General features: G+C 38.5%; 1 long non-coding RNA gene across 1 annotated transcript in view; it reads left to right on the top strand.

The window, feature by feature from the left end:
- The window catches only part of LOC126816393 (uncharacterized), a 28,985-nt gene extending 4,468 nt beyond the window's left edge, over positions 1 to 24,517 (top strand). The window contains exons 2-3 of the long non-coding RNA XR_007678329.2: positions 23,106 to 23,239; positions 24,000 to 24,517. This is a non-coding gene — a long non-coding RNA (uncharacterized LOC126816393). The remainder of the gene's footprint in view (positions 1 to 23,105; positions 23,240 to 23,999) is intronic.
- The last annotated feature ends 544 nt before the right edge of the window (positions 24,518 to 25,061 follow it).

The following is a 25,061-nucleotide window of genomic DNA, read 5'->3' as shown; positions in this document are numbered from 1 at the left end:
TAATATGTTGATCGGATTGTTCTAATGTCGGTGTTTTACCTGTATATGAGACAGGTGAATGAGGTTTAACATCCTCTTGCCCCTAACCATGTCATTTCAGGACTAACAAAAAGTTTATTGTTATTTCAATGATTCGCTTGAGCACAAAACGAACGATGTAGACAGGCGACCAAACTCCTTTTAATGTCCGGGGGGGGGGGTTGGGGGTGATGGCTATATCATAAGGACTGTCAATGAGTCAATTGGCGTGGTTTCGATTCCCCGGTTGTACGTGACAAGGAGTAGGGTCGCCTGCCCAACCTCGGGGGGTTTCTCCGGGTCATCCGGTTTCCCCCCATAAATAAAATTGAACCATGTGTTTGTGTCAAGCACGGGATCGAATCCATGACTCGCATAGTTAACAGTTCTTATATAATCTCTAGCTCACACGCCAGCTACGGTCACTCTACCTATTTACCTTTATGTGTCGACTTCAGACGGAGTTCTCGACCCTTTATCACTCACATACTCCTCTTAAGTTCTCCGATTTAGTAACTTTTTTATTATTATTATACCTGAGAAGAGATCTGTCGATAGCTTACACGATTCAAGTTACAAAAACCAAACACAGACCAGATTTTGTTGAACAATATGAGGTTTATTAACCAGCTGTGATATGTCTGTGGATAAGTTATACAGTCTATACAATACCAGCTTTCTTTTATATCTCCCCAAATCTTTATGTACATGCTACACACATTTTATAGCTTTAAATAATACAAAAATATAATAAAAAATCGTAAGTGTCTCTTCGCCCTGGGAAATCTTTTCATCGTATCGAGAGTGGGCCCGGGCTCGGGTTTTATCCAGTGATAACGCCGATGCGCTGATGGAATTTTTTCACCTAACTTAAAGGAGCTAAGTCGCTAATATTTGGGACCTAGAAATTGACACAAATGGGTCGCAACGCATACAGTAATGTAATATGAATGTATATAAATTGATTTACATTCAATCGTTTCTGTTTTTACTGTAATTTCTAATCAGTTAGGTTCGGCGAAACACGCCAGTATTCTCAATCGAATTTCAATCTCTAGCGTCTGGTTTATCCAGTCTACGCCGATAGTATTTATTGGGCATGCTCTCCAGATAAGAATATAGCGTCACCGTTTGACATGACTTGTGGAATATGCCTAGCCTCGTTTTTCGAGTCCCTTATTACAAATAGCGCTGGACGCCTTATGGTACACGATTCGTGTACCAATTGTAAAATGTTAGTTTGTCTTAAATATTGGATATCAGAAGGTTATCTTTTCCTGTACGACCACAACAAATAAATCGTGTTTTCAATGTCGAAGATTTTTGATGATATTTAGTTAGAGACTTAGCTACTTTAAGCTCCAGTCAGCGGCGCAGTGGTAGTCAAGCGGTAAGGGTACGTGACAGTCGACTAGAATCTCCCGGGGATCAAATACTGGTATCAGGATATTTCAACCCCGGTGCCGAAGAGTAGCTCCATTCTGCACACAAATATCCATCTACTTCATACTTCGAGAATAGATCACTGTCCTAAACGGCCGCCATATTAAAAAATTAGTATAATGTTTTGTAATGCGGTTCTACTCCGTTTCACATCTGTCACATACACAAAGACTAAATAAACTTTTTCAGTTTTATTAAATGGAAGCAGAATAAATACTTTACAAAATTCTTGAAGTATTCTTTGTGTTTTCGACTAAAATCGTCAATTTAGGACTTAAAATGTTGGTCAACAAGCTTAGTTTCTGTTCTTAAGCGGAGCTAACTGTAGACAGGCAGCCTAAGTTTAGTATGGAGTAGCTCCTGTGAGACTAACAACGGAAACGTTGCCTTGGCGCTCGGATGATGTACATTAGCGTACACGAAAGAGTCATTGTCAGTTGGAATTCAACTGGGCAAAATTCTCCTCCCTAGCATTGCATAGGTGACCATAGAATATATAACCTGTTTTAGTCTCACCAAGACCATTTTGTCTTGACAGATGTTCTCGTGGTTCCCCGAACCCAGTTTTAATATGCCCCATAATGCCCCTTTAAGTGAAACGTTGTCTCATACCACCGGTAATCAAGGCACTCCGCATATTCCAGATCCGCAGGGCAGACCCAGAGAGGGGTGGGGGGTCCACCACCCCACCGTGCTCAGCTAAATAACAAAATTTGTAAAACAACACTTTTTATGAGAAAAATGTCACGGTCGTGTGCTTTATCCTTTGTCGTCAGATGGTGGAATGGGATGGGCATTCAAAGCGCGAGATAATCATAGACATGTGATATCACAATTAATGCTTTGCATGGATGAAATTGACTCACAATTGACGTCACATGAGGTGTTGGATTTTTCTCTTTTTAAAGCTCAGTGTGTATGTATGCCTACGTGATATGGAGGTGATCATGGCATGATTCACTGTCAAATTTCCATAACAGGAACCTGGTGAACCCCCTCCTGCAACAATTGCTGGATCCGCCCCTGGACCGGGTTTACCAATAGGCGTAGTAGGTCATTGGCTTAGGGCACACGGGTATCTAGGGGCCCAATGAAACTAATTCGTCGCACAGCGTGTCAGCCTATAACCTTGTTCTATTTGTACTCCAGGTATTTAATTATATAATGTATACTAACCATAATGTCACCTATACAATCGGTATATGGTTCGGAATATGGAGGTTGTTGTGCAATAAGTAGGCCCACAATGATCTGCAATTGGTGGGTCCACCGACGGGTTTGGCCTAGGGCCAACAAGTATGGAGAAGCCTAGTCGAAGCATCGCTCAGTAATTGTATTCCACAATCTGATTCAAACACAGATCCTGTTTCGTTTCTTTTTTTTATAGTTCAAAATTTTGTCCATCCAAAGTATAAAAAAAACGAAACGAAATATAGATCTGTATTTTAATCAGATTGTTGTATTTCATATAATTACGGCCTGTGTATTTCCATTTCATTTACTAAATGCAATCGTGAATACGCAAATGACCCCTGGGGATGCTCGTTTGAACGTTCCGGAGCAGAATTCTCTCAATCCCAAAAGTACAATCGAGTGAAAAGGGTGATTTCGGGCTACAATGCATGTGCCGACTGCGTGAGTAGAATCGTGACGTAATTAAAAGGTTTCGGCTGCACGGTTGGTTGAGATATTTACTTATTCAGTCGACGCATGCGCTGTAGCCCGAAATCACATTTTCACTCGATTGTCACTATTCTTGGAATGGAAGGAATTCAATTCCGGAACGTTCAATCGAGTACCCCCCAAGTATTGAGGAAATTGCGTCTGGCGTATTCGCGACTTATGGGGAAGCGGGCGATGTTATAATGTACAGATTCTTATTTGACTCACTGATAATGAATGAGAAGTTCTGGAAAAAAAAAACGTGTTGAACTTCTATTGTTAGCAAAGTTATGTTATACAAAAAATATAACGCGATGTGTCATTATTATTGAATAAAGAAGTTGATGTTATGACATTTATTCTTTTACAATGAACAGAAGAAAAAAAATGAATTTCATATTACAAGCGTTCTTTTAAAGTATATTTTATACCAAATTATCTTAATATACTGTAACCCCAATGAAGACGATAACAGTTAGTCTCGTGTACAGTAGGCTTTAATACAACTAATATACAGGTAGGTGTCATGTCATTCCAAAAACCAGCCGACAGTAAAAGACTGTAAATACAGAAATTGCAATCATAAATCTCAGTTTAAAACAGAACGAAATATAATCGAATAATTAAAGAAGAAATACAACCATTCACTATTATTTACTAAAGTGTAGACATTCACCGAAAAATATGCCCCAAACAAGTCACCATACTTCTAAAATTTGACAGCTGAACCCAGACTAACAAAGTATTTTCTCTATTTCAAACAAGACTTATATTGAATAAGATATACAGAAAACATATTAAATGGCTTAATTATGGCAGTATATACTACAAAAAGATATTTTAAAGGCTTACATTTTAATTTATCCAGGGTGAATTAGCATCTTTGAAAAACAAAATTATACAACTGACTCTATCACTAAAGAGCTTACATGCAAGGGACATAACTCTGTGAACTCACTAGGTGAACAGAACACTCCCCCCATGATACCCACAGGATATCATAAACCAAAATCCAGCATATACACAAAAACTAAACTGGAACAAAATGTGTTTACATACTTTGTATACATGCAAACGATGAAACTAAACATATTTTATGAAATATTAGAACACAAAAAGATTCAAGTACTATTTAAAGCAATATGTCAAATCTATAGACCAAAATAACAGTGTATGAAATTATGAAAAACTTTGAACCGAACACATAAGGTTTGTCTATTACACTGGAATTAGTAAAACCAACTCATGAATAGGTCTGGTATATAAAGTTATCTTTCCGTTCTTAGTTACAGTCCTAACTTCAACAGTTCGAATTTTTCCATCAGCACTAGGAAAGATTTGATTTATAACACCAAGCGGCCAACTATTGCGCGAAATCTGTTTATCTCGTAGAAGCACGACATCGGACGGTTTGAAGTCTCTTTGATCATCTGTCCACTTTCGACGTTCTTGAAGCATCTGCAGGAATTCATTCCGCCACCGCTTCCAAAACATATCTGCGAGTAGTTGAACTCGCTTCCACTGCGCTCTGTATAAGTCCCGGACATCTGAAGGGATGACAACATTACAAACAGCATCACTCTTCTGTGTGAGTAAAAGTGAAGGGCTGAGAGGGAATGGGTGTTCTGGATCTGAACTCACTGGTACCAGAGGTCTTGAGTTTATGATCGCCGTAACCTCAGCCAAGAAGGTAGAAAGCACTTCATGTGTGAGTATACCTCTAGATGTGTCTAGCAGGAGCGAGTCCAGGATTCTTCGTGTTATTCCTATAATTCTCTCCCACACTCCTCCCATATGAGAGGCATGAGGTGGATTAAATATCCATTTTGCACTAGAGACCAGTAAGAACCCTTTAATTTCAGCACTTTCAATATTGATACCAATCTTTTCTGTCGAACCAACAAAGTTTGTTCCACGGTCAGACCTGAAGAGTTGTACTTTTCCTCTGATTGAAATAAACCTACGAAGCGCGTTTAAGAAAGACGAGGTACTCATTTCTTCAATAACTTCTATATGGGCTGCTCTAGAAGAGAGACAAGTGAACAAAACTGCCCACCTTTTACTATTGGCCTGGCCTCCTCGAGTTTTACGAACCATGACATGCCATGGACCAAAGCAGTCTACACCAACCGAAGTAAAAGGAGGACCAGGAGTTAGTCTATCAGAAGGAAGTTCCGACATTTTTTGCATTCCTAATTTTCCTCTAACCTTTTTACAGGTGACACAGTCATGAACTACCGACGAAACTAATCTCTTGCCGCCTATGATCCAATAACCAGCTTCCCGTATAGCTCCTTCTGTTATGTGGCGTCCCTGGTGATTAACCTTTTCATGAAAATGACGTACAATAAGAAGAGCTAAGTGGTGTTTCCCAGGTATGAGAACAGGATTCTTGAGTTTGACAGGGATGTCCGCATTCTGTAACCTGCCACCTACACAGAGAACTCCATCGTCCCTAAGAATTGGAGACAGAGAAATCAGAGGACTGTCACGTTTAAGTGGGTTTTGATTTTTCAGGCATTTGATTTCTCTATCATAGATATCATATTGGACCACTTTAATCAAGAATGTTTCAGCTCGTTTGTACGATTCAATGTTCTTGTATTCTGAGCACTTATGCCAACCATAACAAGGTTCTTCCTTTTGTAGTGAAAAGCTGACAGCCACGTGTCTGAGGAACGCAACTGTTCTTATAAGGTTTGATAATCTTGAGAATCGTGTTATCCTAGAAACAAAGGGCGAAGCGTCCAATACTTCAAGTTCCGACTTAACAACAAAAACATCTGGACGAATTTCTCGGTCCTGATCTGGTTTAATTAGATCAAAGTCTTGAGAAACTTCAACATCTTTTGAGAAGATATGTTGTGGTCCTTTAAGCCAAGAGCTGTCTCCAAGTAGTGCTGGGGATAGATATCGTGTCCCATGGTCAGCAGGATTCTCATAAGTGGGTATGTAATGCCACTGTCCAGGTTTTGAAAAGTTCAGAATTCTCTGGACTCGATTGGTAACATAGACATAAAACCTTCTGGTCTGATTGCTAAGATAGCCTAGGACTACTCTGCTGTCTGTGAAATATGATACTGCTTCAGGCGAGAGTGACAGTTCTTGAGTCACGATTTCCGCCACTTCTATGGCTAACACAGATGCACACAGTTCAAGGCGCGGTATAGTATGTCCCTGCTTGGGAGCTACCTTAGATTTTCCGAAGACGAATCCAACATTAAGGTTGCCTTTAGTGTCCTCCGTCCGTATGAAAGCCACTGCTGCTATTGCATTCTCCGATGCGTCACAGTACACAAACAGCTCTGATTTGACAACTTCCTGATTAGGTGTTTTGTGATACGCTCTGGGTATCTTAACAATATCAAGATCTTTTAGACTCTTCTCCCACAAGTCCCACTCAAATTTAAAGTGTTCTGGCAGGGGTTTATCCCAATCTGTGGTAGTTGCCATCATGTTTCGAAGTAAAACACGTCCTTTAATAGTGACTGGTGCTGCAAATCCCAGCGGGTCGTACAAGCTATTAATAGTTGATAACACCCCACGACGCGTGTACGGTCGTGATTTAGAATCTAAGTGGAATGTAAATGAGTCTTCACGTAAGTCCCATTGTATACCAAGACTTCGCTGGAGAGGGATATCTTCAAGCTCCATATCTAATTTCACGATATCTTTCGCGATGTCTTCAACATCAAAACCTTTTAGGACCTCTTTCTTGTTTGAAGTAATTTTATGGAGTCTAACATGTCCATTCTCTTTAAGAACCTGCTGTGTCCTCTTAACCAAGTCAATGGCAGAGTTTGTGTCATCACAAGATGTTAGTCCATCGTCGACATAAAAGTTTTTGACAATAAACTCTTTGACGTCATCATCAGCATCTATAACAATTCTTCGAAGACCGAAGTTGGCGACTGCTGGTGAGGGCTTATTTCCGAAAACATGTTTACACATTCGGTATTCAATGAGAGGTTCACTGAGACGATTGTTCTTGTACCAAAAGAATCTTAGAAAATTCCTGTGATCTTCTCTAACGCCAAAACAGTAAAACATCTGTTCAATGTCACAGCTGATCGCTACAGTTCCTTGTCTAAATCTAAGCAAAACACCCACAAGGCTGTTGGTGAGATCTGGGCCTTTAAGAAGCACTTCATTTAAAGAGACACCATCGTAGACCGCAGACGAGTCAAACACTCCTCGAATTTTATCCCTTTTTTTAGGATGGTATACTCCAAAGAGGGGCAAATACCAACACTCTTCTCCAGGATTCAAGGGAGGTGCTATCTCGGCATGACCATCTTCAATTATGCCCTTCATAAATTTAAAAAAGTGTTCCTTCTTCAAGTCATTTTTCTCCAAGGAATTATGAAGTATCTGTGCTCTCTTCCAAGCCTGCTGTCTATTGTTAGGTAGTCGTTGTCGTGAGGATTTAAATGGAAGAGGTGCAGTCCATTTACAATGAGGGTCTGGTTTAAATTCCGCCTCCATCAGATGAAGAAACTGAGAATCTTCGATAGACCTGCCTGGTCTCTCACTGTCTAGATTCCGCTCGAAAATGTCTTGCGAGTCCAAAAAAGGATTGTCTCTTTGGCCTACTTTAACATTAAACTGATACGGACAAGGTGGTAACAATGAAGGTCTTCCATTGCTGTGTAAATGGGTCTTGAACGTAGACACGACGGCTTCAGGACGATGTGCTCCACCTAGGCATGTTTCCCCTATCACTACCCATCCAAGATTCAGCCTTTGAGCGTAGGGAGAACCCTTACTTCCGATTCTTTGTTCGTGAACATGATGAACTTCGACGATGTCTCTCCCTAGTAATAGCAAAATATCACAATCTGGATCCAATGGATGGATATCTCTGGCAATGTCACTTAAATGCGGGTGATAATGCGCAACATCAGGTGTGGGTATTTCATCTTTATCCTGAGGAATTTGACTACATTCAGTCAGCACAGGTAAATCAAGTATTACTGTTCGGTCCAAGCTTTGAATCACAAACCCATTAGCACGTCGCCCAGAAGTTTGTGTGACTCCTGCACATGATGTCAACGAATACTGCACTTCAGGAAATGTACAGATATCAGTAAATCTGTCTAAGAGTTCCGGTTTTACAAGTGATTTATTACTTTGATCATCGATCAAAGCGTAAACCTTCAGTCTTGTATCTAGACACTTGCTATGCCATATCCAGACAGGCACGATTTTGGAACACGATTTACTTTTAAAACTATTTCCACATATTTGAGCACAAGCTGAAGTGACCGACTGCTTAAGATCAGTTAGCTCTTTATCTTGATTCCCATGAGATTTACTTGGGTCATATCTAAAGTGTACATGCATGGCTGTGCTGTGTTTATTACTACCACAATCGTCACATTTGACTATATTCTTGCAATCGCTCCATGAATGTCCAGGTAAACAGCATCGGAAGCACAAATTACGGTCTTGTAAAAATCTCCTTCTAACGTCTATAGGTTTAGACTTAAACCGTTTACATTTTAAGAGCGAATGGTTTGTGTTGTGAACCGGACATATTTCTGTGACACCATTGTTTATCACTGGAACAGCACTGTCTTTCACGTCCGATGTGGTTTTTCGAGAATGAATGTTTGGCTTTGAATCTTTAAAACGTGTAATGTTATTATCATAAGTGAAACTAGGATTGTTGCGTATACAGCTCTGTTGTCTTATAAAGTCGCAAAAACAGGTAAAAGGGGGATAAGTCACATTATAAGTCCCCATATACTTAGACGCAGTCGCTGTCCATTTTTCCTGTAGACTATATGGTAACTTACTAACTACGGGACTGACACCAGTTGATGAGTCAAAGTAAGCTAACACAGAACTATACCTGGTATCACTTTTAACTGCTTCTATTTCGGTTAAAATATCAGCAAGCTCATACAATTTCTGAGTGTCCTTAGAGGAAAGTTTTGGAAAGTTTGTGAGCCTTTTCTTCAATGACGACTCAATCACATCAGGGGAGCCGAATCGTTCATCAAGTCTTTTCCAAATTTCACGAACACCTTTGCTAGGGGCATTGAAATAAGCTGACCGTAAAGCGATGACCTGCTGTTTCGATGTTGCACCAGTCCACTTTGTAAGAAGATCCATTTCCTCTAAAGGGGTCACTGAGAGTTCTTTCATTTTATCTTTAAAGCTGCATTTCCATGACTGATAGTTTTCTGGGGAGTCATTGAAAGTTGTGAGACTTGCGAATAATAAATCCTTTTTCAGAAGTAGTTTTGTTATTTCCGATGCAAAGAACGTGTCTGTGTTTGCATTAATTTGTGGACTAAAAGGCGATGCACTTGGATTCAATGTAACTCTTTCCGCAACATGTACATCTTGTTGAGATACAGGGGAACTACCGGTAGGTCTTTTTTGTGACTGTATGGTTTCCACATAATTTTTAGTACGCGTCAATTTATTTTCTGAAGGCAGCGAAATGAGCGAGCTTCTTGATCGCCGTGATGATCCATACGCATCTAGAGCATCCGCCTCAGCCACCGCTACGGCGGCATCCTTCTCTGCAGCTATGACATCTAATTTAGTTTCTATGACAGCCTTTTGTTGTTTTAGTTTAGCTTCCTTTTCCATAAACGATAAGCGAGCCTTAGCTGCTTCAGCCTTAGCGCGAGCATTTGCTGCTTTACTCTGTATACTACCAGTACCACCATACGAAGAATTGGGTGACATTTCTGAAACTGAAGCGAGCATGGTATTGAGCTTGTATAACGTTAACTCAACTAATTGCTTTTGTTGCTGGTACTCATCTAAGTGTTCATTTTTAAGTCCAAGGCTTTCTTCCGTTCGTGTCCTTTCAAGAAAATCAATAAACGAGTTAGATAGCTGAGTGTATACAGTAAACTGCTGCTCTAAAATGCTGATAGACGTATGTGCATTTGTTTCGGTTTTCTCACTTTTCGAAACAGAATTCGTTAATTGTAGTATTTCAGCCCAACACTTTCCGAGCGTGCTAAGTTTGTGAAGAACAGACTGTGTAAACTCCTCCTGAGCCTTGGGAGTTAGTTTCCTAAGTCTTTTTCTATCACCTGTGAACTGAAACTCGGGATCAACATCAAAAGGATCTTGCTCTTCATCACTGGACATCATAATTCTTTTACTATACTGTAACCCCAATGAAGACGATAACAGTTAGTCTCGTGTACAGTAGGCTTTAATACAACTAATATACAGGTAGGTGTCATGTCATTCCAAAAACCAGCCGACAGTAAAAGACTGTAAATACAGAAATTGCAATCATAAATCTCAGTTTAAAACAGAACGAAATATAATCGAATAATTAAAGAAGAAATACAACCATTCACTATTATTTACTAAAGTGTAGACATTCACCGAAAAATATGCCCCAAACAAGTCACCATACTTCTAAAATTTGACAGCTGAACCCAGACTAACAAAGTATTTTCTCTATTTCAAACAAGACTTATATTGAATAAGATATACAGAAAACATATTAAATGGCTTAATTATGGCAGTATATACTACAAAAAGATATTTTAAAGGCTTACATTTTAATTTATCCAGGGTGAATTAGCATCTTTGAAAAACAAAATTATACAACTGACTCTATCACTAAAGAGCTTACATGCAAGGGACATAACTCTGTGAACTCACTAGGTGAACAGAACACTTAACACAATTAAAAGTAAAATGTAACGCTAGGTGCCAGGGTTTCTATACAACAAAGGATATACTGTATAAATTCTTATCATTATAATTAAATGTAAAAAACAGTTAAAAAATATTTATGAAATATCTGTGTTTTCGATATTATTGTTGAAATTGATCCATGACCATATTATCTTATCGCGATCGACATTAATCTTCCAGCATGGAATAGAATAAAAGACGCTACAATTTGATACAAAAAATGAAAATAAAATTAAATGGGGTTTAACTGCCAGGGGATCTTTTACGTGCACGCCAATATGTACACGGGACCTCGGTTTTCCGTCCCATCCGAACGACTAAACAGCTGTCCTTGTCAGGCCCTCCGTCCTGCATCACTGACAAGGGGAAACCACGCCAGAAAATCTGGATGAACTTTCTCGGCCAATGCGGGGATCACGTGGCTAAGTGGGTAAGACGCTAGCCTGGAGGTCGGGTGTTCGATCCCTGCGTTGATGTTTCTACTATAAATTTTGAACTATAAAAAACGAAACGAAATAGGAATCAGTGTTTTAATCAGATTGAATTCCCAAAGCGAACCGGCTTCATTTATAGTCCGGTGATGTTAACTCCGATTTTTTTTTTTGGGGGGGGGGGGGGCGAATGGTTAGTACGTGCGTGCTGTATCATACGGCCTGTCATTGAGTCAACTGGTGTGGTTTCGAATCCCCGGTTGTACTTGACAAGGAGTAGGGTCGCCTGTCCAACCTCGTGGGTTTTCTCCGGGTCCTCCGGTTTTCTCCCACTGCTAAAAGACTCCGATTTTTAAATTTAAATTAAGAAAACCACTTTGATGACAATAATACAAAATATAGGAATCTGTGTTTTAATCAGATATATCTATATTTTGTATTATTGTCATCAAAGTGGTTTTCTTAATTCAAATTTAAAAATCGGACTAAAATCGGAGTTAAAATCACCGGACTATAAATGAAGTCGGATCGCTTTGGGAATTTAGAAAATCACACTTAAATATTAAACGATTGAAGACCAAAAACAGATTAATAACATGATAGATGTATATAAGACACGTCATTTCTATAAATAGATTGCATGACTTAATAGTTATTGAGGAGAAACAGGTGTTAAACGAGAAATACCTGTAAATACTATTTTGTATTATTAATGTCGAGATCTTTTAATATACTCCAAATCATTTAACTGTTTTTTCCTTCAGATTTCTCTGAATCAAGTTAGATTTTGTGATAAGATTAGGCTTTGAATTTATTTATTAATATATATGTATATTTGTGTCTTTGATGATAGAACGCGCTGAAAGGTGTAGATTACATGAACCAGTGACACGTGACCAAATAATATATCAATGTTCATTCGATGTTTATTTATTTATAGTCTTTTGTTATGTTCTGTTTTCTTTTTTTTCTTTGGTCGAGATATTATAATTCGAGCTGTGTCATTGTTTTAAAACAATTATCACGATGGTTCGGTGGATAGGCTATGGTGCTGGCCTACTGACATGGGGGTTCCGTTTCGATTCCAGTGCCCCCCCCCCCCAGCAAAAAAAAAAAAAAAAAAAAAATAAGGGATCTTCCAGACTGGTTCACAGGAGCACCTGACAAGGAACAGCATCGACCTGTTCCTTTTACGCGACAAAACAACGTCCTGTTGGCGTGCACTTAAAAGACAATATTGGTGTCAGTCATAATTACATATGTGATAGAACTGGTTAAATACTTTCCAAATATAATTTTAACACAGAGATCATTGCTACGGGAGACGTGTAACAAGCACGTGAAGAAACGGGAAGTGACGCCAAACATGACAAACACGAGTTGTCCTTCTATATAACAGACTGAAGTAACGAGCGGTAACAGACAAACGATCGAATTTCAGTTATATTTGGGATGTATTTAACCAGTTCTATCACATATTTTATAATGACTGACACCAATATTGTCCTTTAAATTGGCATACTAAACTTAGGTATAGGTCAACAGACACTAAGCTAGTTGACCGACATTTAAGTCCTAAATCGACGATTTTAGCCGAATACACTATGTATACTTCGAGAATTTTGTTGATTTTTTTTATATTTTGCTTCCATTCAATTAAAATTGAAAAAAAAAGTTGATTTAGTCTTTGTGTGTATGACAGATGTGAAACGGAGTAGAAACGCATTACAAATCAGTATACTAATTTCTTGATATGGCGGCCATTTAGGGCAGAGATCTATTCTTGAGGAATGAAGTAGATGGATTTCTGTGTGCAGAATGGTAAATTGGAAATAGCATGTGAATAGAATATCACACTGCATGATATATGCTTGTCTTCATTATCCCGGTTGGTGAAAAGTAGGACGTTAAAGCTAGTCATTAAAATTGAAGCATATTGGCAGTTGGAACTGGACGTAGAGTATGCGCTGTCCAGGCCAATTTCTCACCCCCAGTGGTACACGTTCTGCGGATCATGTGTATTATGTACAAGGTAAATCCAACAACCGAAATAAACTGAAATTAAATGAAATGGGGTGTAACGTCCTACTGTTCTGCTCCTAACCTGGGCTAATGAAGACGGGCATACGCCATACTGTGTGCTATGAGGGAAATTTTGCCCGGGCAGTGGCACTACGGCCTACTCTTATATCGAATTCCAACTGCCAAGGGATATTTTACGTGCACGCTAATGTGTACACGGGACCTCGGTTTTTCGTCCCATCCGAACGAATAGACAGCTTTCCTTGTCAGCCCCTCCGTCCTGCATCACTGACAAGGGAGAACCACGCCGGAAAATCTGGATGAACTTTCTCGGCCAATGCAGGGATCGAACACCCGACCTCCAGGCTAGCGAGCCAGCGTCTTACCCACTTAGCCACGTGATCCCCCCCCCCCCCCCCGAAATAAACTAGGTGAACTAAGTTGAATGTACCCTAAAGGCTAGATGATATATTTAGTACGAACAACATAATTTATGTGTTCATCTCTCCTACTATAGTAAACATGTGTAATATATATTCTTCTTTTTATTTGATAAATTATACTATATTAAAGCATAAATCATAAACAACAACGACGTTTCCTTTATAAAAACGGTGGCTAAGTAGGTAAGACGTAGGTTCGTTAGCCTGGAGGTCGCATATTCGATCCCTGCATTGGCCGAGGAAGTTCATTGGGATTTTCCGACTTGGTTTCCACTTGTTAGTGGTGCAGGATGGAGGGCCCGACAAGGACAGCTGTCTAGCCTAGTCCTTCGGATGGAACGAAAACCCGAGGTCCGGTGTATAAATTGGCGTGCACGTAAAATATCCCTTGGCGGTGGGAATCCAATATAAGAGTGGGTTATTCTGTTTTTGTTTTTTTAAAACAGAGAATATTTTGTGCGGCCAAAGAGAGAGAGAAAGAGAGTAACTAGATCATTTCGGGGTCATTTCAGTTTTATTTCAATAATTCGCTTGCGTGTAGCGGCCTTTAGCAGTGAGAGGAACCCGGAGGACCCGGACAAAACCCACGAGGTTGGACAGGCGACCCTACTCCTTGTCACGTACATCCTTACATCCGGGGAATCAGAACCAGGCCAGTTGACTCAATGACAGACCTTATGATACAGCCATCCAACTCCCCCTGGTAGTTGAAACTCTGAAACCCACCATCTCTTGCATGTAGGTCAATTTGATTAAGATACAGATCTATATTTTGTTTCGTTTTTTATACTTTCGATGGCCTACACTACATGAAGATCTGACCGGTTGTACTGGAAGGTCTCGTCAGTGATCATATTACGAGCGGCTTTTGATCCTATGACGTCAGACATTTGATTAACCCATCGGCGTTGACGTTTCTAGTGGTTTACCCACAGTTCCGTGCATCGCACGCCAAGAACTCACCGTAACAGACCATTTCATTGGCTAATCCCTCACTTCACAAGAACGCCGGTAATATAACAACTCTTCCAGACCCTAGTGTAGTAAAGACAAGTAAAACAAAATTTTGAACTATAAAAAACGAAACGAATTAGGATATGTGTTTTAATCAGATTGCGTGTGGGTGGGACTTTCCAAGAATGTTTTAAAATGTTGTTAACAATAAATTCCCTATTGTAGCTTATCAGAAGTAATGTTTATAAAATCTCAATCTTGTATTGTCGTATTAAGATAAGACATCCTTATATAAGTTTAACCATTGATTAATATTCAACTAACGGTAAATATAGAACATGGATTACCTTATCTAATATAAAAGGATTATCCAGCAGTTTAAATTTTTAATAATTCATGAAGTTCATTGATTAAGTTTATATAACATGGGGTCAAGGTTCATCAGTGAGTATGGCGCTAGTTCACTAAGCAGGAAGTCCTGGTTCGATCCCGGCATTGGTCGAGAAGGATCCCGGCGATTTAGTAAGTACGGAGCGAGCTCACTGACCAAGAGTCCCGAACTTGATCCTTGTATTTGCCGAGATCGTATATACATGTCTACACAAGTGCCCATCTCCCTAAGGTGCTGGACGGGGGTGGAAATTTGGTCGGGCGGCAAGGACATAATTCTAGTCAATCGGAAGCAACGTAATACAGACCTCCTCTCCCCCATGCCCATTTATTTTATTTTCAACTGATTACGCCAGTGTATGGATGACTTAATCAAAGATGATGGAAAGTTACTTTAAATAATCTGATCATTTGCAATACAAACGGTTAATAATATGCGAAGTGGCATTAGATGTTCTAGATTAAGTTATGAAACGAGTGGACAGTAACCCTAGACAACTGAAACGAAATGCTAATGAAGACTGGCATACGCCATATAATGGACTATAGAGAAATTTTGCCCGGACGGCGATGCTACGACCGACGCTTATATCAAATTCCAACTGCCAAGGCATCTTGTACGTGCACACCAATGTGCACACATGACGTCGGTTTTTCGTCCCATCCGAACGACTATACGTTGTACCTTCCCCGGACAAACAGCTAACGATACAATTACATGTTAAGTAAGTTGTCTAAACACTAAAAATACGCTAGGTCGAAGCAAGTGTAAACTAAATAAATTTTGAAACCATAAAATATTTTCTAATATAAAAGTTAAGAGAAATTCCAATCTACTTCATTTTAATCAATCATAAAACGAAGCATCAACTAATATTTTTTGGTTTAATATTCGATAATATCTAGCGAGAAAGAATTTTAAAAAAATCAACCCTACCTCTCCTCATCTCATCGCCAGGAATAATATTACAAAACGACTTATTTGTTCATTCATTTCTTATGGTGAAAATCAAAGAGTTCTCCCATCATGGCCGATTATCCTCGTTCGGACAATATTTATTAAAGACGGTGTTGATGAGGATAATAAACATCTCTCTTACAATCAATTACAAATCAGTCTAGTGTTCTCCTTGGAGATTTCAATATTCCATGGTTTTAGAGTCTCATTTACTAAAGTCTAATAATAAACCTGTCTTAATCCTAACCTTAGTTATAGCTCTTGGTAAAATTGTGCACTTCACGTGTAACTAATAGTAGGTCTATAGTATTTTTTTATAATTAAAATGAAATTGGTTATAATATTACGTCCTACTTTTCAGCACCAACCGGGAAAATGACGACGGACATAGGCTAGTGTGCTATAAGGAAAATGTTCCCCGGAAAGCGGCATTCCCGCAAACTTCGAGATCCAATTGGCGGTGTAGTTGACACGGTTTGTATCCCATTTGATGCTAAGTTCCCACTATCACGATTCGCGCTACGATCGAAATCGTGGTTTTAATCGTGGAGCAATCGTGGTGATCCTATCAGGTCTTATCATATTATATTGTGGTCTTGATCGTATCGAAATGTATCCGAACGTATCTGCACGTACCAGATCGTGGACTCCATAGGAACAATCCTATCGTAATTTAGGGCCGAGTTGCATTATAAAATAGGGGACGCGGTGATTGATGCGGCAGAGCACTGCTCTCTCTATTGGTCTACTGACGCCAAACCCGGAGTGGGTCGAGAAACACTTTCGTTCTCACTTATAATCCGTGTGTGCCTAGCCGTTCGGATTGAACGATAAATAAAGGTCCATCGTGTACATGTCGGGTGCACATTTAACAGACCCCTTAATTGGCGGCATGAATTCAAAGAAGAGTTAGTAGGCAAACACACCAATGTCTGGGTAAAATTCCTGTCAGGCTTTTACATTGAAATGAATATTGCCAACTATTTTGTCCATAAGACGTTAAACCCCATTACTGCGATTATAAAATATCCTTAAAATTGAAACAAAGTATGCGGCCGTAATATTCAGTTTAGATGAAAAAAACTTGTTGATACTAGTGACTGCAGTAGCCGTACAATTAGAGGTGTATTATGGAAGAGTTAAAATGTCCTTAAAATTGAAACAGTAGTAGTAGTTTGTTGTATTTTACGTCCGCTTCCACCGAGGTGATATCGCAGACAATCACGTTTTATGTTTGATTAAGGATTTTTTTTTTTTTTTTTTTTTTTTTAGTCGATAGCAATAAAACTGTCAATGTTCGGATCGAAGCTGATCTCAAGAGGTGTTGAGGTTGAGGGATGGTAGCTGCATTCTTGGATGTTAAAGCTGCTCTCATTTATTTTTATTGCAGGTGGTCTTGGCTTTGTAAATTCGAAGCTTGTTTCTTTTGCTGTTGTTCTACCTCCCTCTTCTCTCCTTCGTTTCGGTGCCTTTGGTTCTATTGGCGGAGACTGTGTTACTGGCGGTGACTGGGTTACTGTTTCGATCACTGTTTTACTGTCCTCGACTGGCTTTGTTGCTTCTGGAACTGGGTGTTGTGCTGGCCGTTTGTTCTTTTCCCTTTCTGGGCCTCGAAGAGGGCACTCCTTGCGTAAGTGGCCCAACTTCTCGCATCGGAAGCATGGAGAAGCTTGGCCTGGTGTTACGACTCGGACTCTGGCATCTCCGTGAGGGGTCTTCAGAACTATTATCTGTGGAATATTTTTCATTTCCTCCGTCTTGATTTCTATTTCCACCTCTCTTACTCTCTTGTAAACTCTAGTGCCCGGCAGTCTTTGGTCTTTGAAGGATCTGACGTACCCAATATCGGTCATAATATTATGAAAATAGTCGTCTGAGTAAGAGACTGGAAAGTCATATACGGTGAGGGTTACTACTTTCGAGAATCGTCTGAAGAATCTGTATTCTATCCCCATGTAGGTGTGGCTTTCTTTTTCTAGTAGTGTGGCTTTGACCTCTTTCGTCTTCACGTGGACATGCCATTCTTCTTTAACCTGATATATTGTTAATATATCGTCCCACTTGCCGAGCAGGTCGATCAGGCACTTCAAGATAGACCTGTCGGTCAATCTCTCTGTGCTACTGACCGCCACGTGGTAGGACACCCTGCTGGTCTCGTCTTCGGGGACTTCGTAGGTTTTGATTATGGGGTTCATCGTGAATAGAGTACTGGTGAATAGAATACTGCTGAACTGGAGAATAGAATACTGGAAAACTGGTAAATAGGATAATGGAAAACAAGAGTCTGGAACACTGGATAACTGGAGCACTATAAGACTGGATAACTGGGATACTGGATCACTGGAGTCAAGGTGTTAACAGGGCGAACAAAGTATGCGGCCGTAATATTCAGTTTAGATGAAAAAAACTTGTTGATACTAGTGACTGCAGTAGCCGTACAATTAGAGGTGTATTATGGAAGAGTTAAGATTGTACTTTAAATAGTTAGTTATAACATGACAGTTTATTTAGTGATGATCGGGTGCAATTGGGGAAACGAGGTTAAATATGCATTGTGCAAGAGCTAAATTTGCCTATTAGAGATATTTTTCTGGTTTCAAATGTTTAATAGACTATTATTTATATTAGTATTCACATTACAAGCCATAATCAACTCTCTAGAGCATAGGATGGCTTGTGTATTCAGTGGATTAGATCATCCGCGCTATGTAATCGGTTAGCATTGAAGTGGAAAATCGAGAATTCGTTTATTATCGTTGCAATGACAATCGAGACTATGCTATTTTTGTCAAAACTCCAAACATACCTAATAAAGTAATTTGACTGAAATTGTCAATATATCGTACATTTTGCCACTTATTTTTAAAATTATTATTATGGTAGATGGCAGACGATACCCGTTGTTGCTTGTTTTTTTTTCAAAACTAATAATTGATACGATTTGGAGATTTAAAAATACCTAATTATATTTTTGTGTGTCTGTTTTTTATGTTATATTTAGATTGGATTTTACGCCAAAACGTAATCGTGACTATGATCAAAGGGAAACAACTCTCTAAAGAGTTAACGCAAATGAAAATGAAATGGGGTTTAACGTCCAACTAAGAGTGAACACATTGGTGGGCCAAGTCTAATAAAATTTTGAAAACAAGTAAAATGAAATGAAATCAAACGTCATAATTTTCTCCTCCTACTGGACTAATGAAGACGTTTTTTTTTGGGAAACTCAATTGGGATGGAATTGTCACAGTCAGAAATCGGTGACGGCTATTTTTGCCTGGAAATATTTATGATAAAAAATAATTACATGATTTTCGACATATATATTCAGCAAGGTACGATGCAATCAATATGATCGTAAAACCGGTTATAGTGGTAGTGGTCTGTACGTGATTGGATAGCGCTCAAATATGAGTCAAAAGTCAACTCGTTTATAAATATAACCGGGGGTTGTATTGGATGGTCGAATGGTTAGCGCGTGCGCGCTGTATCATAAGGCCTGTCATTGAGTCAACTGACGTGGTTTCGATTTCGCGGTTGTACGTGACAAAGAGTAGGGTCGCCTGTTCAACTTCCTGGGTTTTTTCCGGGTCCTCCGGTTTCAGAGCAAGCAAATTATTGAACTAAAATTGAACCATGTGTTAGTTCCGAAATGACCTAGTTTGTGTCGAGTAGACGTTAAACCTCATCTTGTGAAAGGATTATGTATTTATTATCACTCACCTAAGTGACAGTTGGAATTCGAAATAAGAATTGGTCTGGAGAGAGAGTAGTGTCTTTAGTAATTAGAGAACGCCAGAGTAAAACCCACGTAGTTAAAGGCAAGCTACCGTACAAACAAGGGGGGTTGGATGGCTGAATGGTTAGCGTGCGCGCGCTGTATCATAAAGTCTGTCATTGAGTCGACTGGCGTGGTTTCGAATCCCCGGTTGTACGTGGCAAGGAGTAGGGTCGCCTGTCCAACCTCGTGGGTTTTCTCCGGGGCCTCCGGTTTCCTCCCACTGCTAAAGACCCCTATGCGCAAGCGAATTATGTAAATAAAATTAAACCATATGTTAGTCCCGAAATGACCTAGTTTGTGTCGAGTGGACGTTAAACCCCATTTCTCTCTCTCTCTCACCGTACAAACAGCACTTGGGTCTATGCGGGACCTCGTGAGAGAAGTGTCTTTAGCAGTTGGAGAATACCAGTGCACCCGGAGTAAGACCCACGTAGGTAGACAACCCGTACTCAGTCCATGACTGACCTGATGATATAAGTTGCAAGTTAAACCACACAGCCACGTCCCATCCGACCGACTAGTAGATATACTTACTTTGATTATTCCGCGGGTTCTCCTCGGAGATTGCTGAATAAAATTCTAATACCTTGCGGCAATTTATCTAACGTCCACTCGACACAAACTAGGTCATTTCGGTACTAACATATGGTTCAATTTTATTTCAATAATTCTCTTGCGCGTAGGGTCTGTAGCAGTGGGAGGAAACCCTGAGGTCCCGGAGAAAACCTCCTCATAGCACACGAACGTTTTCATTAGCCCAATCGGTGCAGAAAGTAGGACGTTAAACGTCAATTCATTTCAATCACCCAAGTTCATACACGAATAACTAGCCTAACTGAAAGATATCAATAAAATTTGGCTTTGCATGCTTAATAAAATTGTCTACCCTAATATTATTGTCATCTGTGCATATTTTTTTAATTATTGCAATATAAATGATAAATTATGTGTGTGCGCTGCATGTATACTGTAATCTATTCATCCGATAAGAAATATTGTCGGGTAAACCACTGCAGTTAAACCGGCTTTATTCCCTTCATTTAAAAGAGCTAAATCTGTATTCTTAGGCATCTAGAAATGGACACAAATGGATCGCAACGCATATAATAATGTAATATGAATGTATATAAACTGATTTAAGTTGAATTGTTTCTGTTTTTTCCTGTAATTTCTAATCACTTGTGTTCGGCGAAATACGCGAAGAGTGCAAATAGAATGGCAGTCTTTGGTGTCTGGTTATTCCAGTCTACACCTGTAGTATTCTCCTGTGTGGGAATATGTTTAGCCTCGTTCATCGAGTCGCTTCATTACAAATAACGCTCAAAGCATTCTGGCACGCGATTCGTGTGCCAATTTTAAAATTTTAATTTGGTCTTAAATATTAGATACCAGAAGCCCATCTTTTCATGGTAAGGTAACAACGTCAATGTGGATTTAAATTGGGCAATAAGTCGTGTTAGCAATGTCGAAGACAGTGGATGATATTGAGTTAAAGGCTTGACTACTTTAACTTCCCTGGATATACGCATTAAAATGTCAGTCTCGTAATTAGAGGATGTGTCAGACATATTAAAGTATATAGATAGGAAATATAGAAATAATAGGCCTTCCCCTCGTATAAATGTCGCATCTATGTAATTATCAAATGTTAGTATATAGACAATTGGATATTATAATAACCCATTTTACATAGAACCATTCGACTTGGAAAGTAAGTAGCAATTCATTTATTAATAAGTTAAAGTGTTAAAACATCTTTTCATTTGGGTTACCGTCAGACCACAACGACTTTCAAATAATCAATGATTAAAATAAAAATAAATAGTTGTCTTTAATCAATTGTTGAATATTCATATAAATTTACAGATTAAGCTCCGTTACTTGCAATATTCTTGAATAATGTCGATTATGTATCACTCGATAGCTAAATCTATTTGATAATGCCAGCACAATTTTTGTCAGGGCGCGTGATTGTTGCATGTTGGCGAGATTGTAGGTTAGGTTTAAGAATTTGGGGCTATAGGTCCCGGGTTAGGTTTAAGAGTTTTGGTAGTCGTCCAATTCAAGAATTGTAAGAGTTGTATTTGAGAAATGTGAACGCTTGTGAAGTTCAATAAGTTTGTACAACACCATAATATAAAAAAAACTTCATATTATAATGACTCCATCCAAAGACTGTGCGTGGTTGATTTTTATAAATTAATAACAATATTGTTACTCATTGCGACACTACACAAGGAGGGAGAAAGAGAAATGGGGTTTAACGTCTACTCGACACAAACTAGGTCATTTCGGGATTAACATATGGTTTACTTTTATTTCAATAATTAAAATTAAAATTACAATTAAAATTGTAATTTCTAATCAGTTATGTTCGACGAAATACGTGAGCAGTCCAAATCAAATGTCAGTAGTTTGCATCTGGTTTGTACAATCCAAAACAATTTTCTCTTTTTGTTTTTGTCGTTTGTGGATCAAACCATTACTATTACTCCCGCACTGACTTGTGGGATATGTTTTGCTTTCTTCATTACAAATGGTGCTCGAGACAATAGAGAAGCCGACATTGGGAATTAATTGTGTGCCATGCACCGTGCCTTAAATGGAGCCCACGGTAAGATAATAACACCAATATTGGCTGAAATGGGCCAATATTAAATTATAATTCGTGATGTTTAATGTAAATGTTATGGACAATATAAAGTTATAAGCCCATTAACGCTATTAATTTCCATCCTCAATTTTGGTCTTTAATTGATATAATATGTTTCCAACAGTTTCTTTTTGTAAAGAACAATATGTCCACTTTAAAAGCTTCAAATGATGTGTGGTTATTTATTAAAGATGCATTATGCAAGAGCAAAATCTGCTTATTACAAGTCTTTCTTTAGGCCTGAAATGTTATCTAAATTATCAATTAGACATTAATTAACTTATCCAGACCATAATAAACTCTCGATGTCAAGGCTAGCCTTCGATGTTGGCTGGATTAGATTCCTATATGCCGCTAACGGCCATTGATAATTAAATCAAAAAAGTGGATAATCGAGACTATGCTGTTTATATTAATGATTTTAGTAATGATGACCGAGACTATGCAAAAATTTCACCCGCTTCTTTCTCGGCTCATAGTGGATCAATTTGACAGAAATTTTCAGAAAATTACCTTTACACTATATAGTTTTTAACTATTATAGCGAGAACTGCCATCTCTTTATCTTATCTCCCATAATGTATCTTTAAGTGGTTCATTTCATAAATTACAGTGACAGTTACTTACAAGAGTTACTTCCTCTTTATAATTATGAAAATTACTTTTTAAGGAGACGTTCAAGATGAAAACAATGTATTGTGTAGTGTTATTGGTTGTTGTAATGTTGGCTGTAACTACAACTAATGCTGTTGAGTGTCAAGGTGAACAAAATGGATGCCCTCTTGTTCCGGATGCAGTGTGCAGGTTGGTTCCCTGTCATGTCACGCTATAATTATTATGTATACAGTATACTATATAGCTTTAACACGAGTAACTTAATTATTTAAAGTAGCTAAGTCTTTAACTCAATATCATCCAGTCTTCGACATTGAAAACACGAATTATTTGTCAATTTAAATCAACGCTGATGTTGTAATCTTACCGGGAAAAGATGGGCTTCTGATATCCAATAATTAAGTCAAAACATTTTGCGAATGCGTTTCAACGCCATTTGTAACAAGGGTCTCGAAGAACGAGGCTAGACATATTCCACAAGTCATTTCAAACGGTGACGCCATGTTCTTATCTGGAGAGCATGTGCAATAGATACTACCGGTGTAGATTGGAATAAAAAGACGCTAGAGATTGCCATTCGATTGAGACTTCTCGCTTTTTTCGCCTAACGTAACTGATTTTAAATTAGAGTAAAAACGGAAAAGATTGAATGTAAATTAGTTTATATACATTCATATTACATTATTATATGTTTTGTGACCCATATTAGCAATTTAGCGGAGCATAAATAAAAACCATATATACATCAAACACTGAAATTATTAGATAAAATATAATCTAATGTTTTGACCAAGAACCATATGAAAATGCTCGATGCGACAATTTCATTTTCGCCCAAATTTCTCACGACTTGAAAATGAAAAGAAATACCCCCCCCCCCCCCGCGGCCCCACGACATCGTGTATTAGAAATGAAAAAAACCCCCACCATTTTCAATGTATATTTTCAGATTTGAATGTGACACCGTAGATGGTCAGGTATCCTGTAACAACAATTGGTATAAAGACGACATTCAAGTTGGGTGCTGGGCATTTTAATAACATATTAAATCCTGACCAATTTGATGAACAGCAATGTATGAAATCAAATATATAAACTAAAAAATCTAAAGAACAACTGTTGGTCTAAAATTATTCGAATCCATAAAATTATAACTATTATATCCTTTTGGTAGTTGATAATTGTGTCTATTGGCTTCCTGTCGCCATTTTTAATTGTTTTAGTCTGCCAAAAATATAAAACTGGCATAAACAGCATCAATTGCATATAATATAATGATTTTTGGGAGGCTTGAAAACGATTGTTATAACGGCTTTACAGATCAAATATTTTGACTATTAAGGTGATGGAGTGCTTTAAATATTATTATCTTTCAAATGAAGTACAATTTTAAAACATGTTTATAAGTAGTTTATTGAGAAGTAAATTTATTTCGAATGGAAATAATAAAGAACAATTAACAGATTTCATACATGTTTTTAATTAATCATATTAAAAGTTAATTCATATAGTATAATTGGGCGACAATCTGATTAAAATACAGATCTATATTTCGTTTCGTTTTTATACTTTCAATGGCTTACATTCCATGAAGATTAGACCGGTTGTTGCGATATGTCACGTCAGAGGTCAAACGAGCGGCAAGTGAGCCTATCACGTCAGACATTTGATTAACCAATCAGAAGTAGTGTTACTAGTGGATTACCCACAGTTCCGTGCAAAACACGCCTAAAGCTCGCCGTAACAGACCGTTTCATTGGCTAATATCTCGCACTATTTAGAACACGTCAATGATAACAACTCTTCCAGATCCTAGTGTAGTAAAGACAAGTAAAACGAAATTTTGAACTATAAAAACGAAACGAAATAGGATCAGTGTTTTAATCAGATTGAATTGGGCGAGTAAATGATAACACTTGCAAGAACTAAAAGTCAATCAAATTTAGTTATTTTACGGCCTACTCTTATTTCGAATTCCAGCTGTTAAGGAATCTTTTACGTACATACCATT

This window comes from Patella vulgata, chromosome 3 (assembly GCF_932274485.2).
Source record: "Patella vulgata chromosome 3, xgPatVulg1.2, whole genome shotgun sequence".
Taxonomy (NCBI): Eukaryota; Metazoa; Mollusca; class Gastropoda; family Patellidae; genus Patella; species Patella vulgata.
The sequence above is the reverse complement of the archived record's forward strand: the minus strand, read 5'-3'. Positions and strand labels throughout refer to the sequence as shown.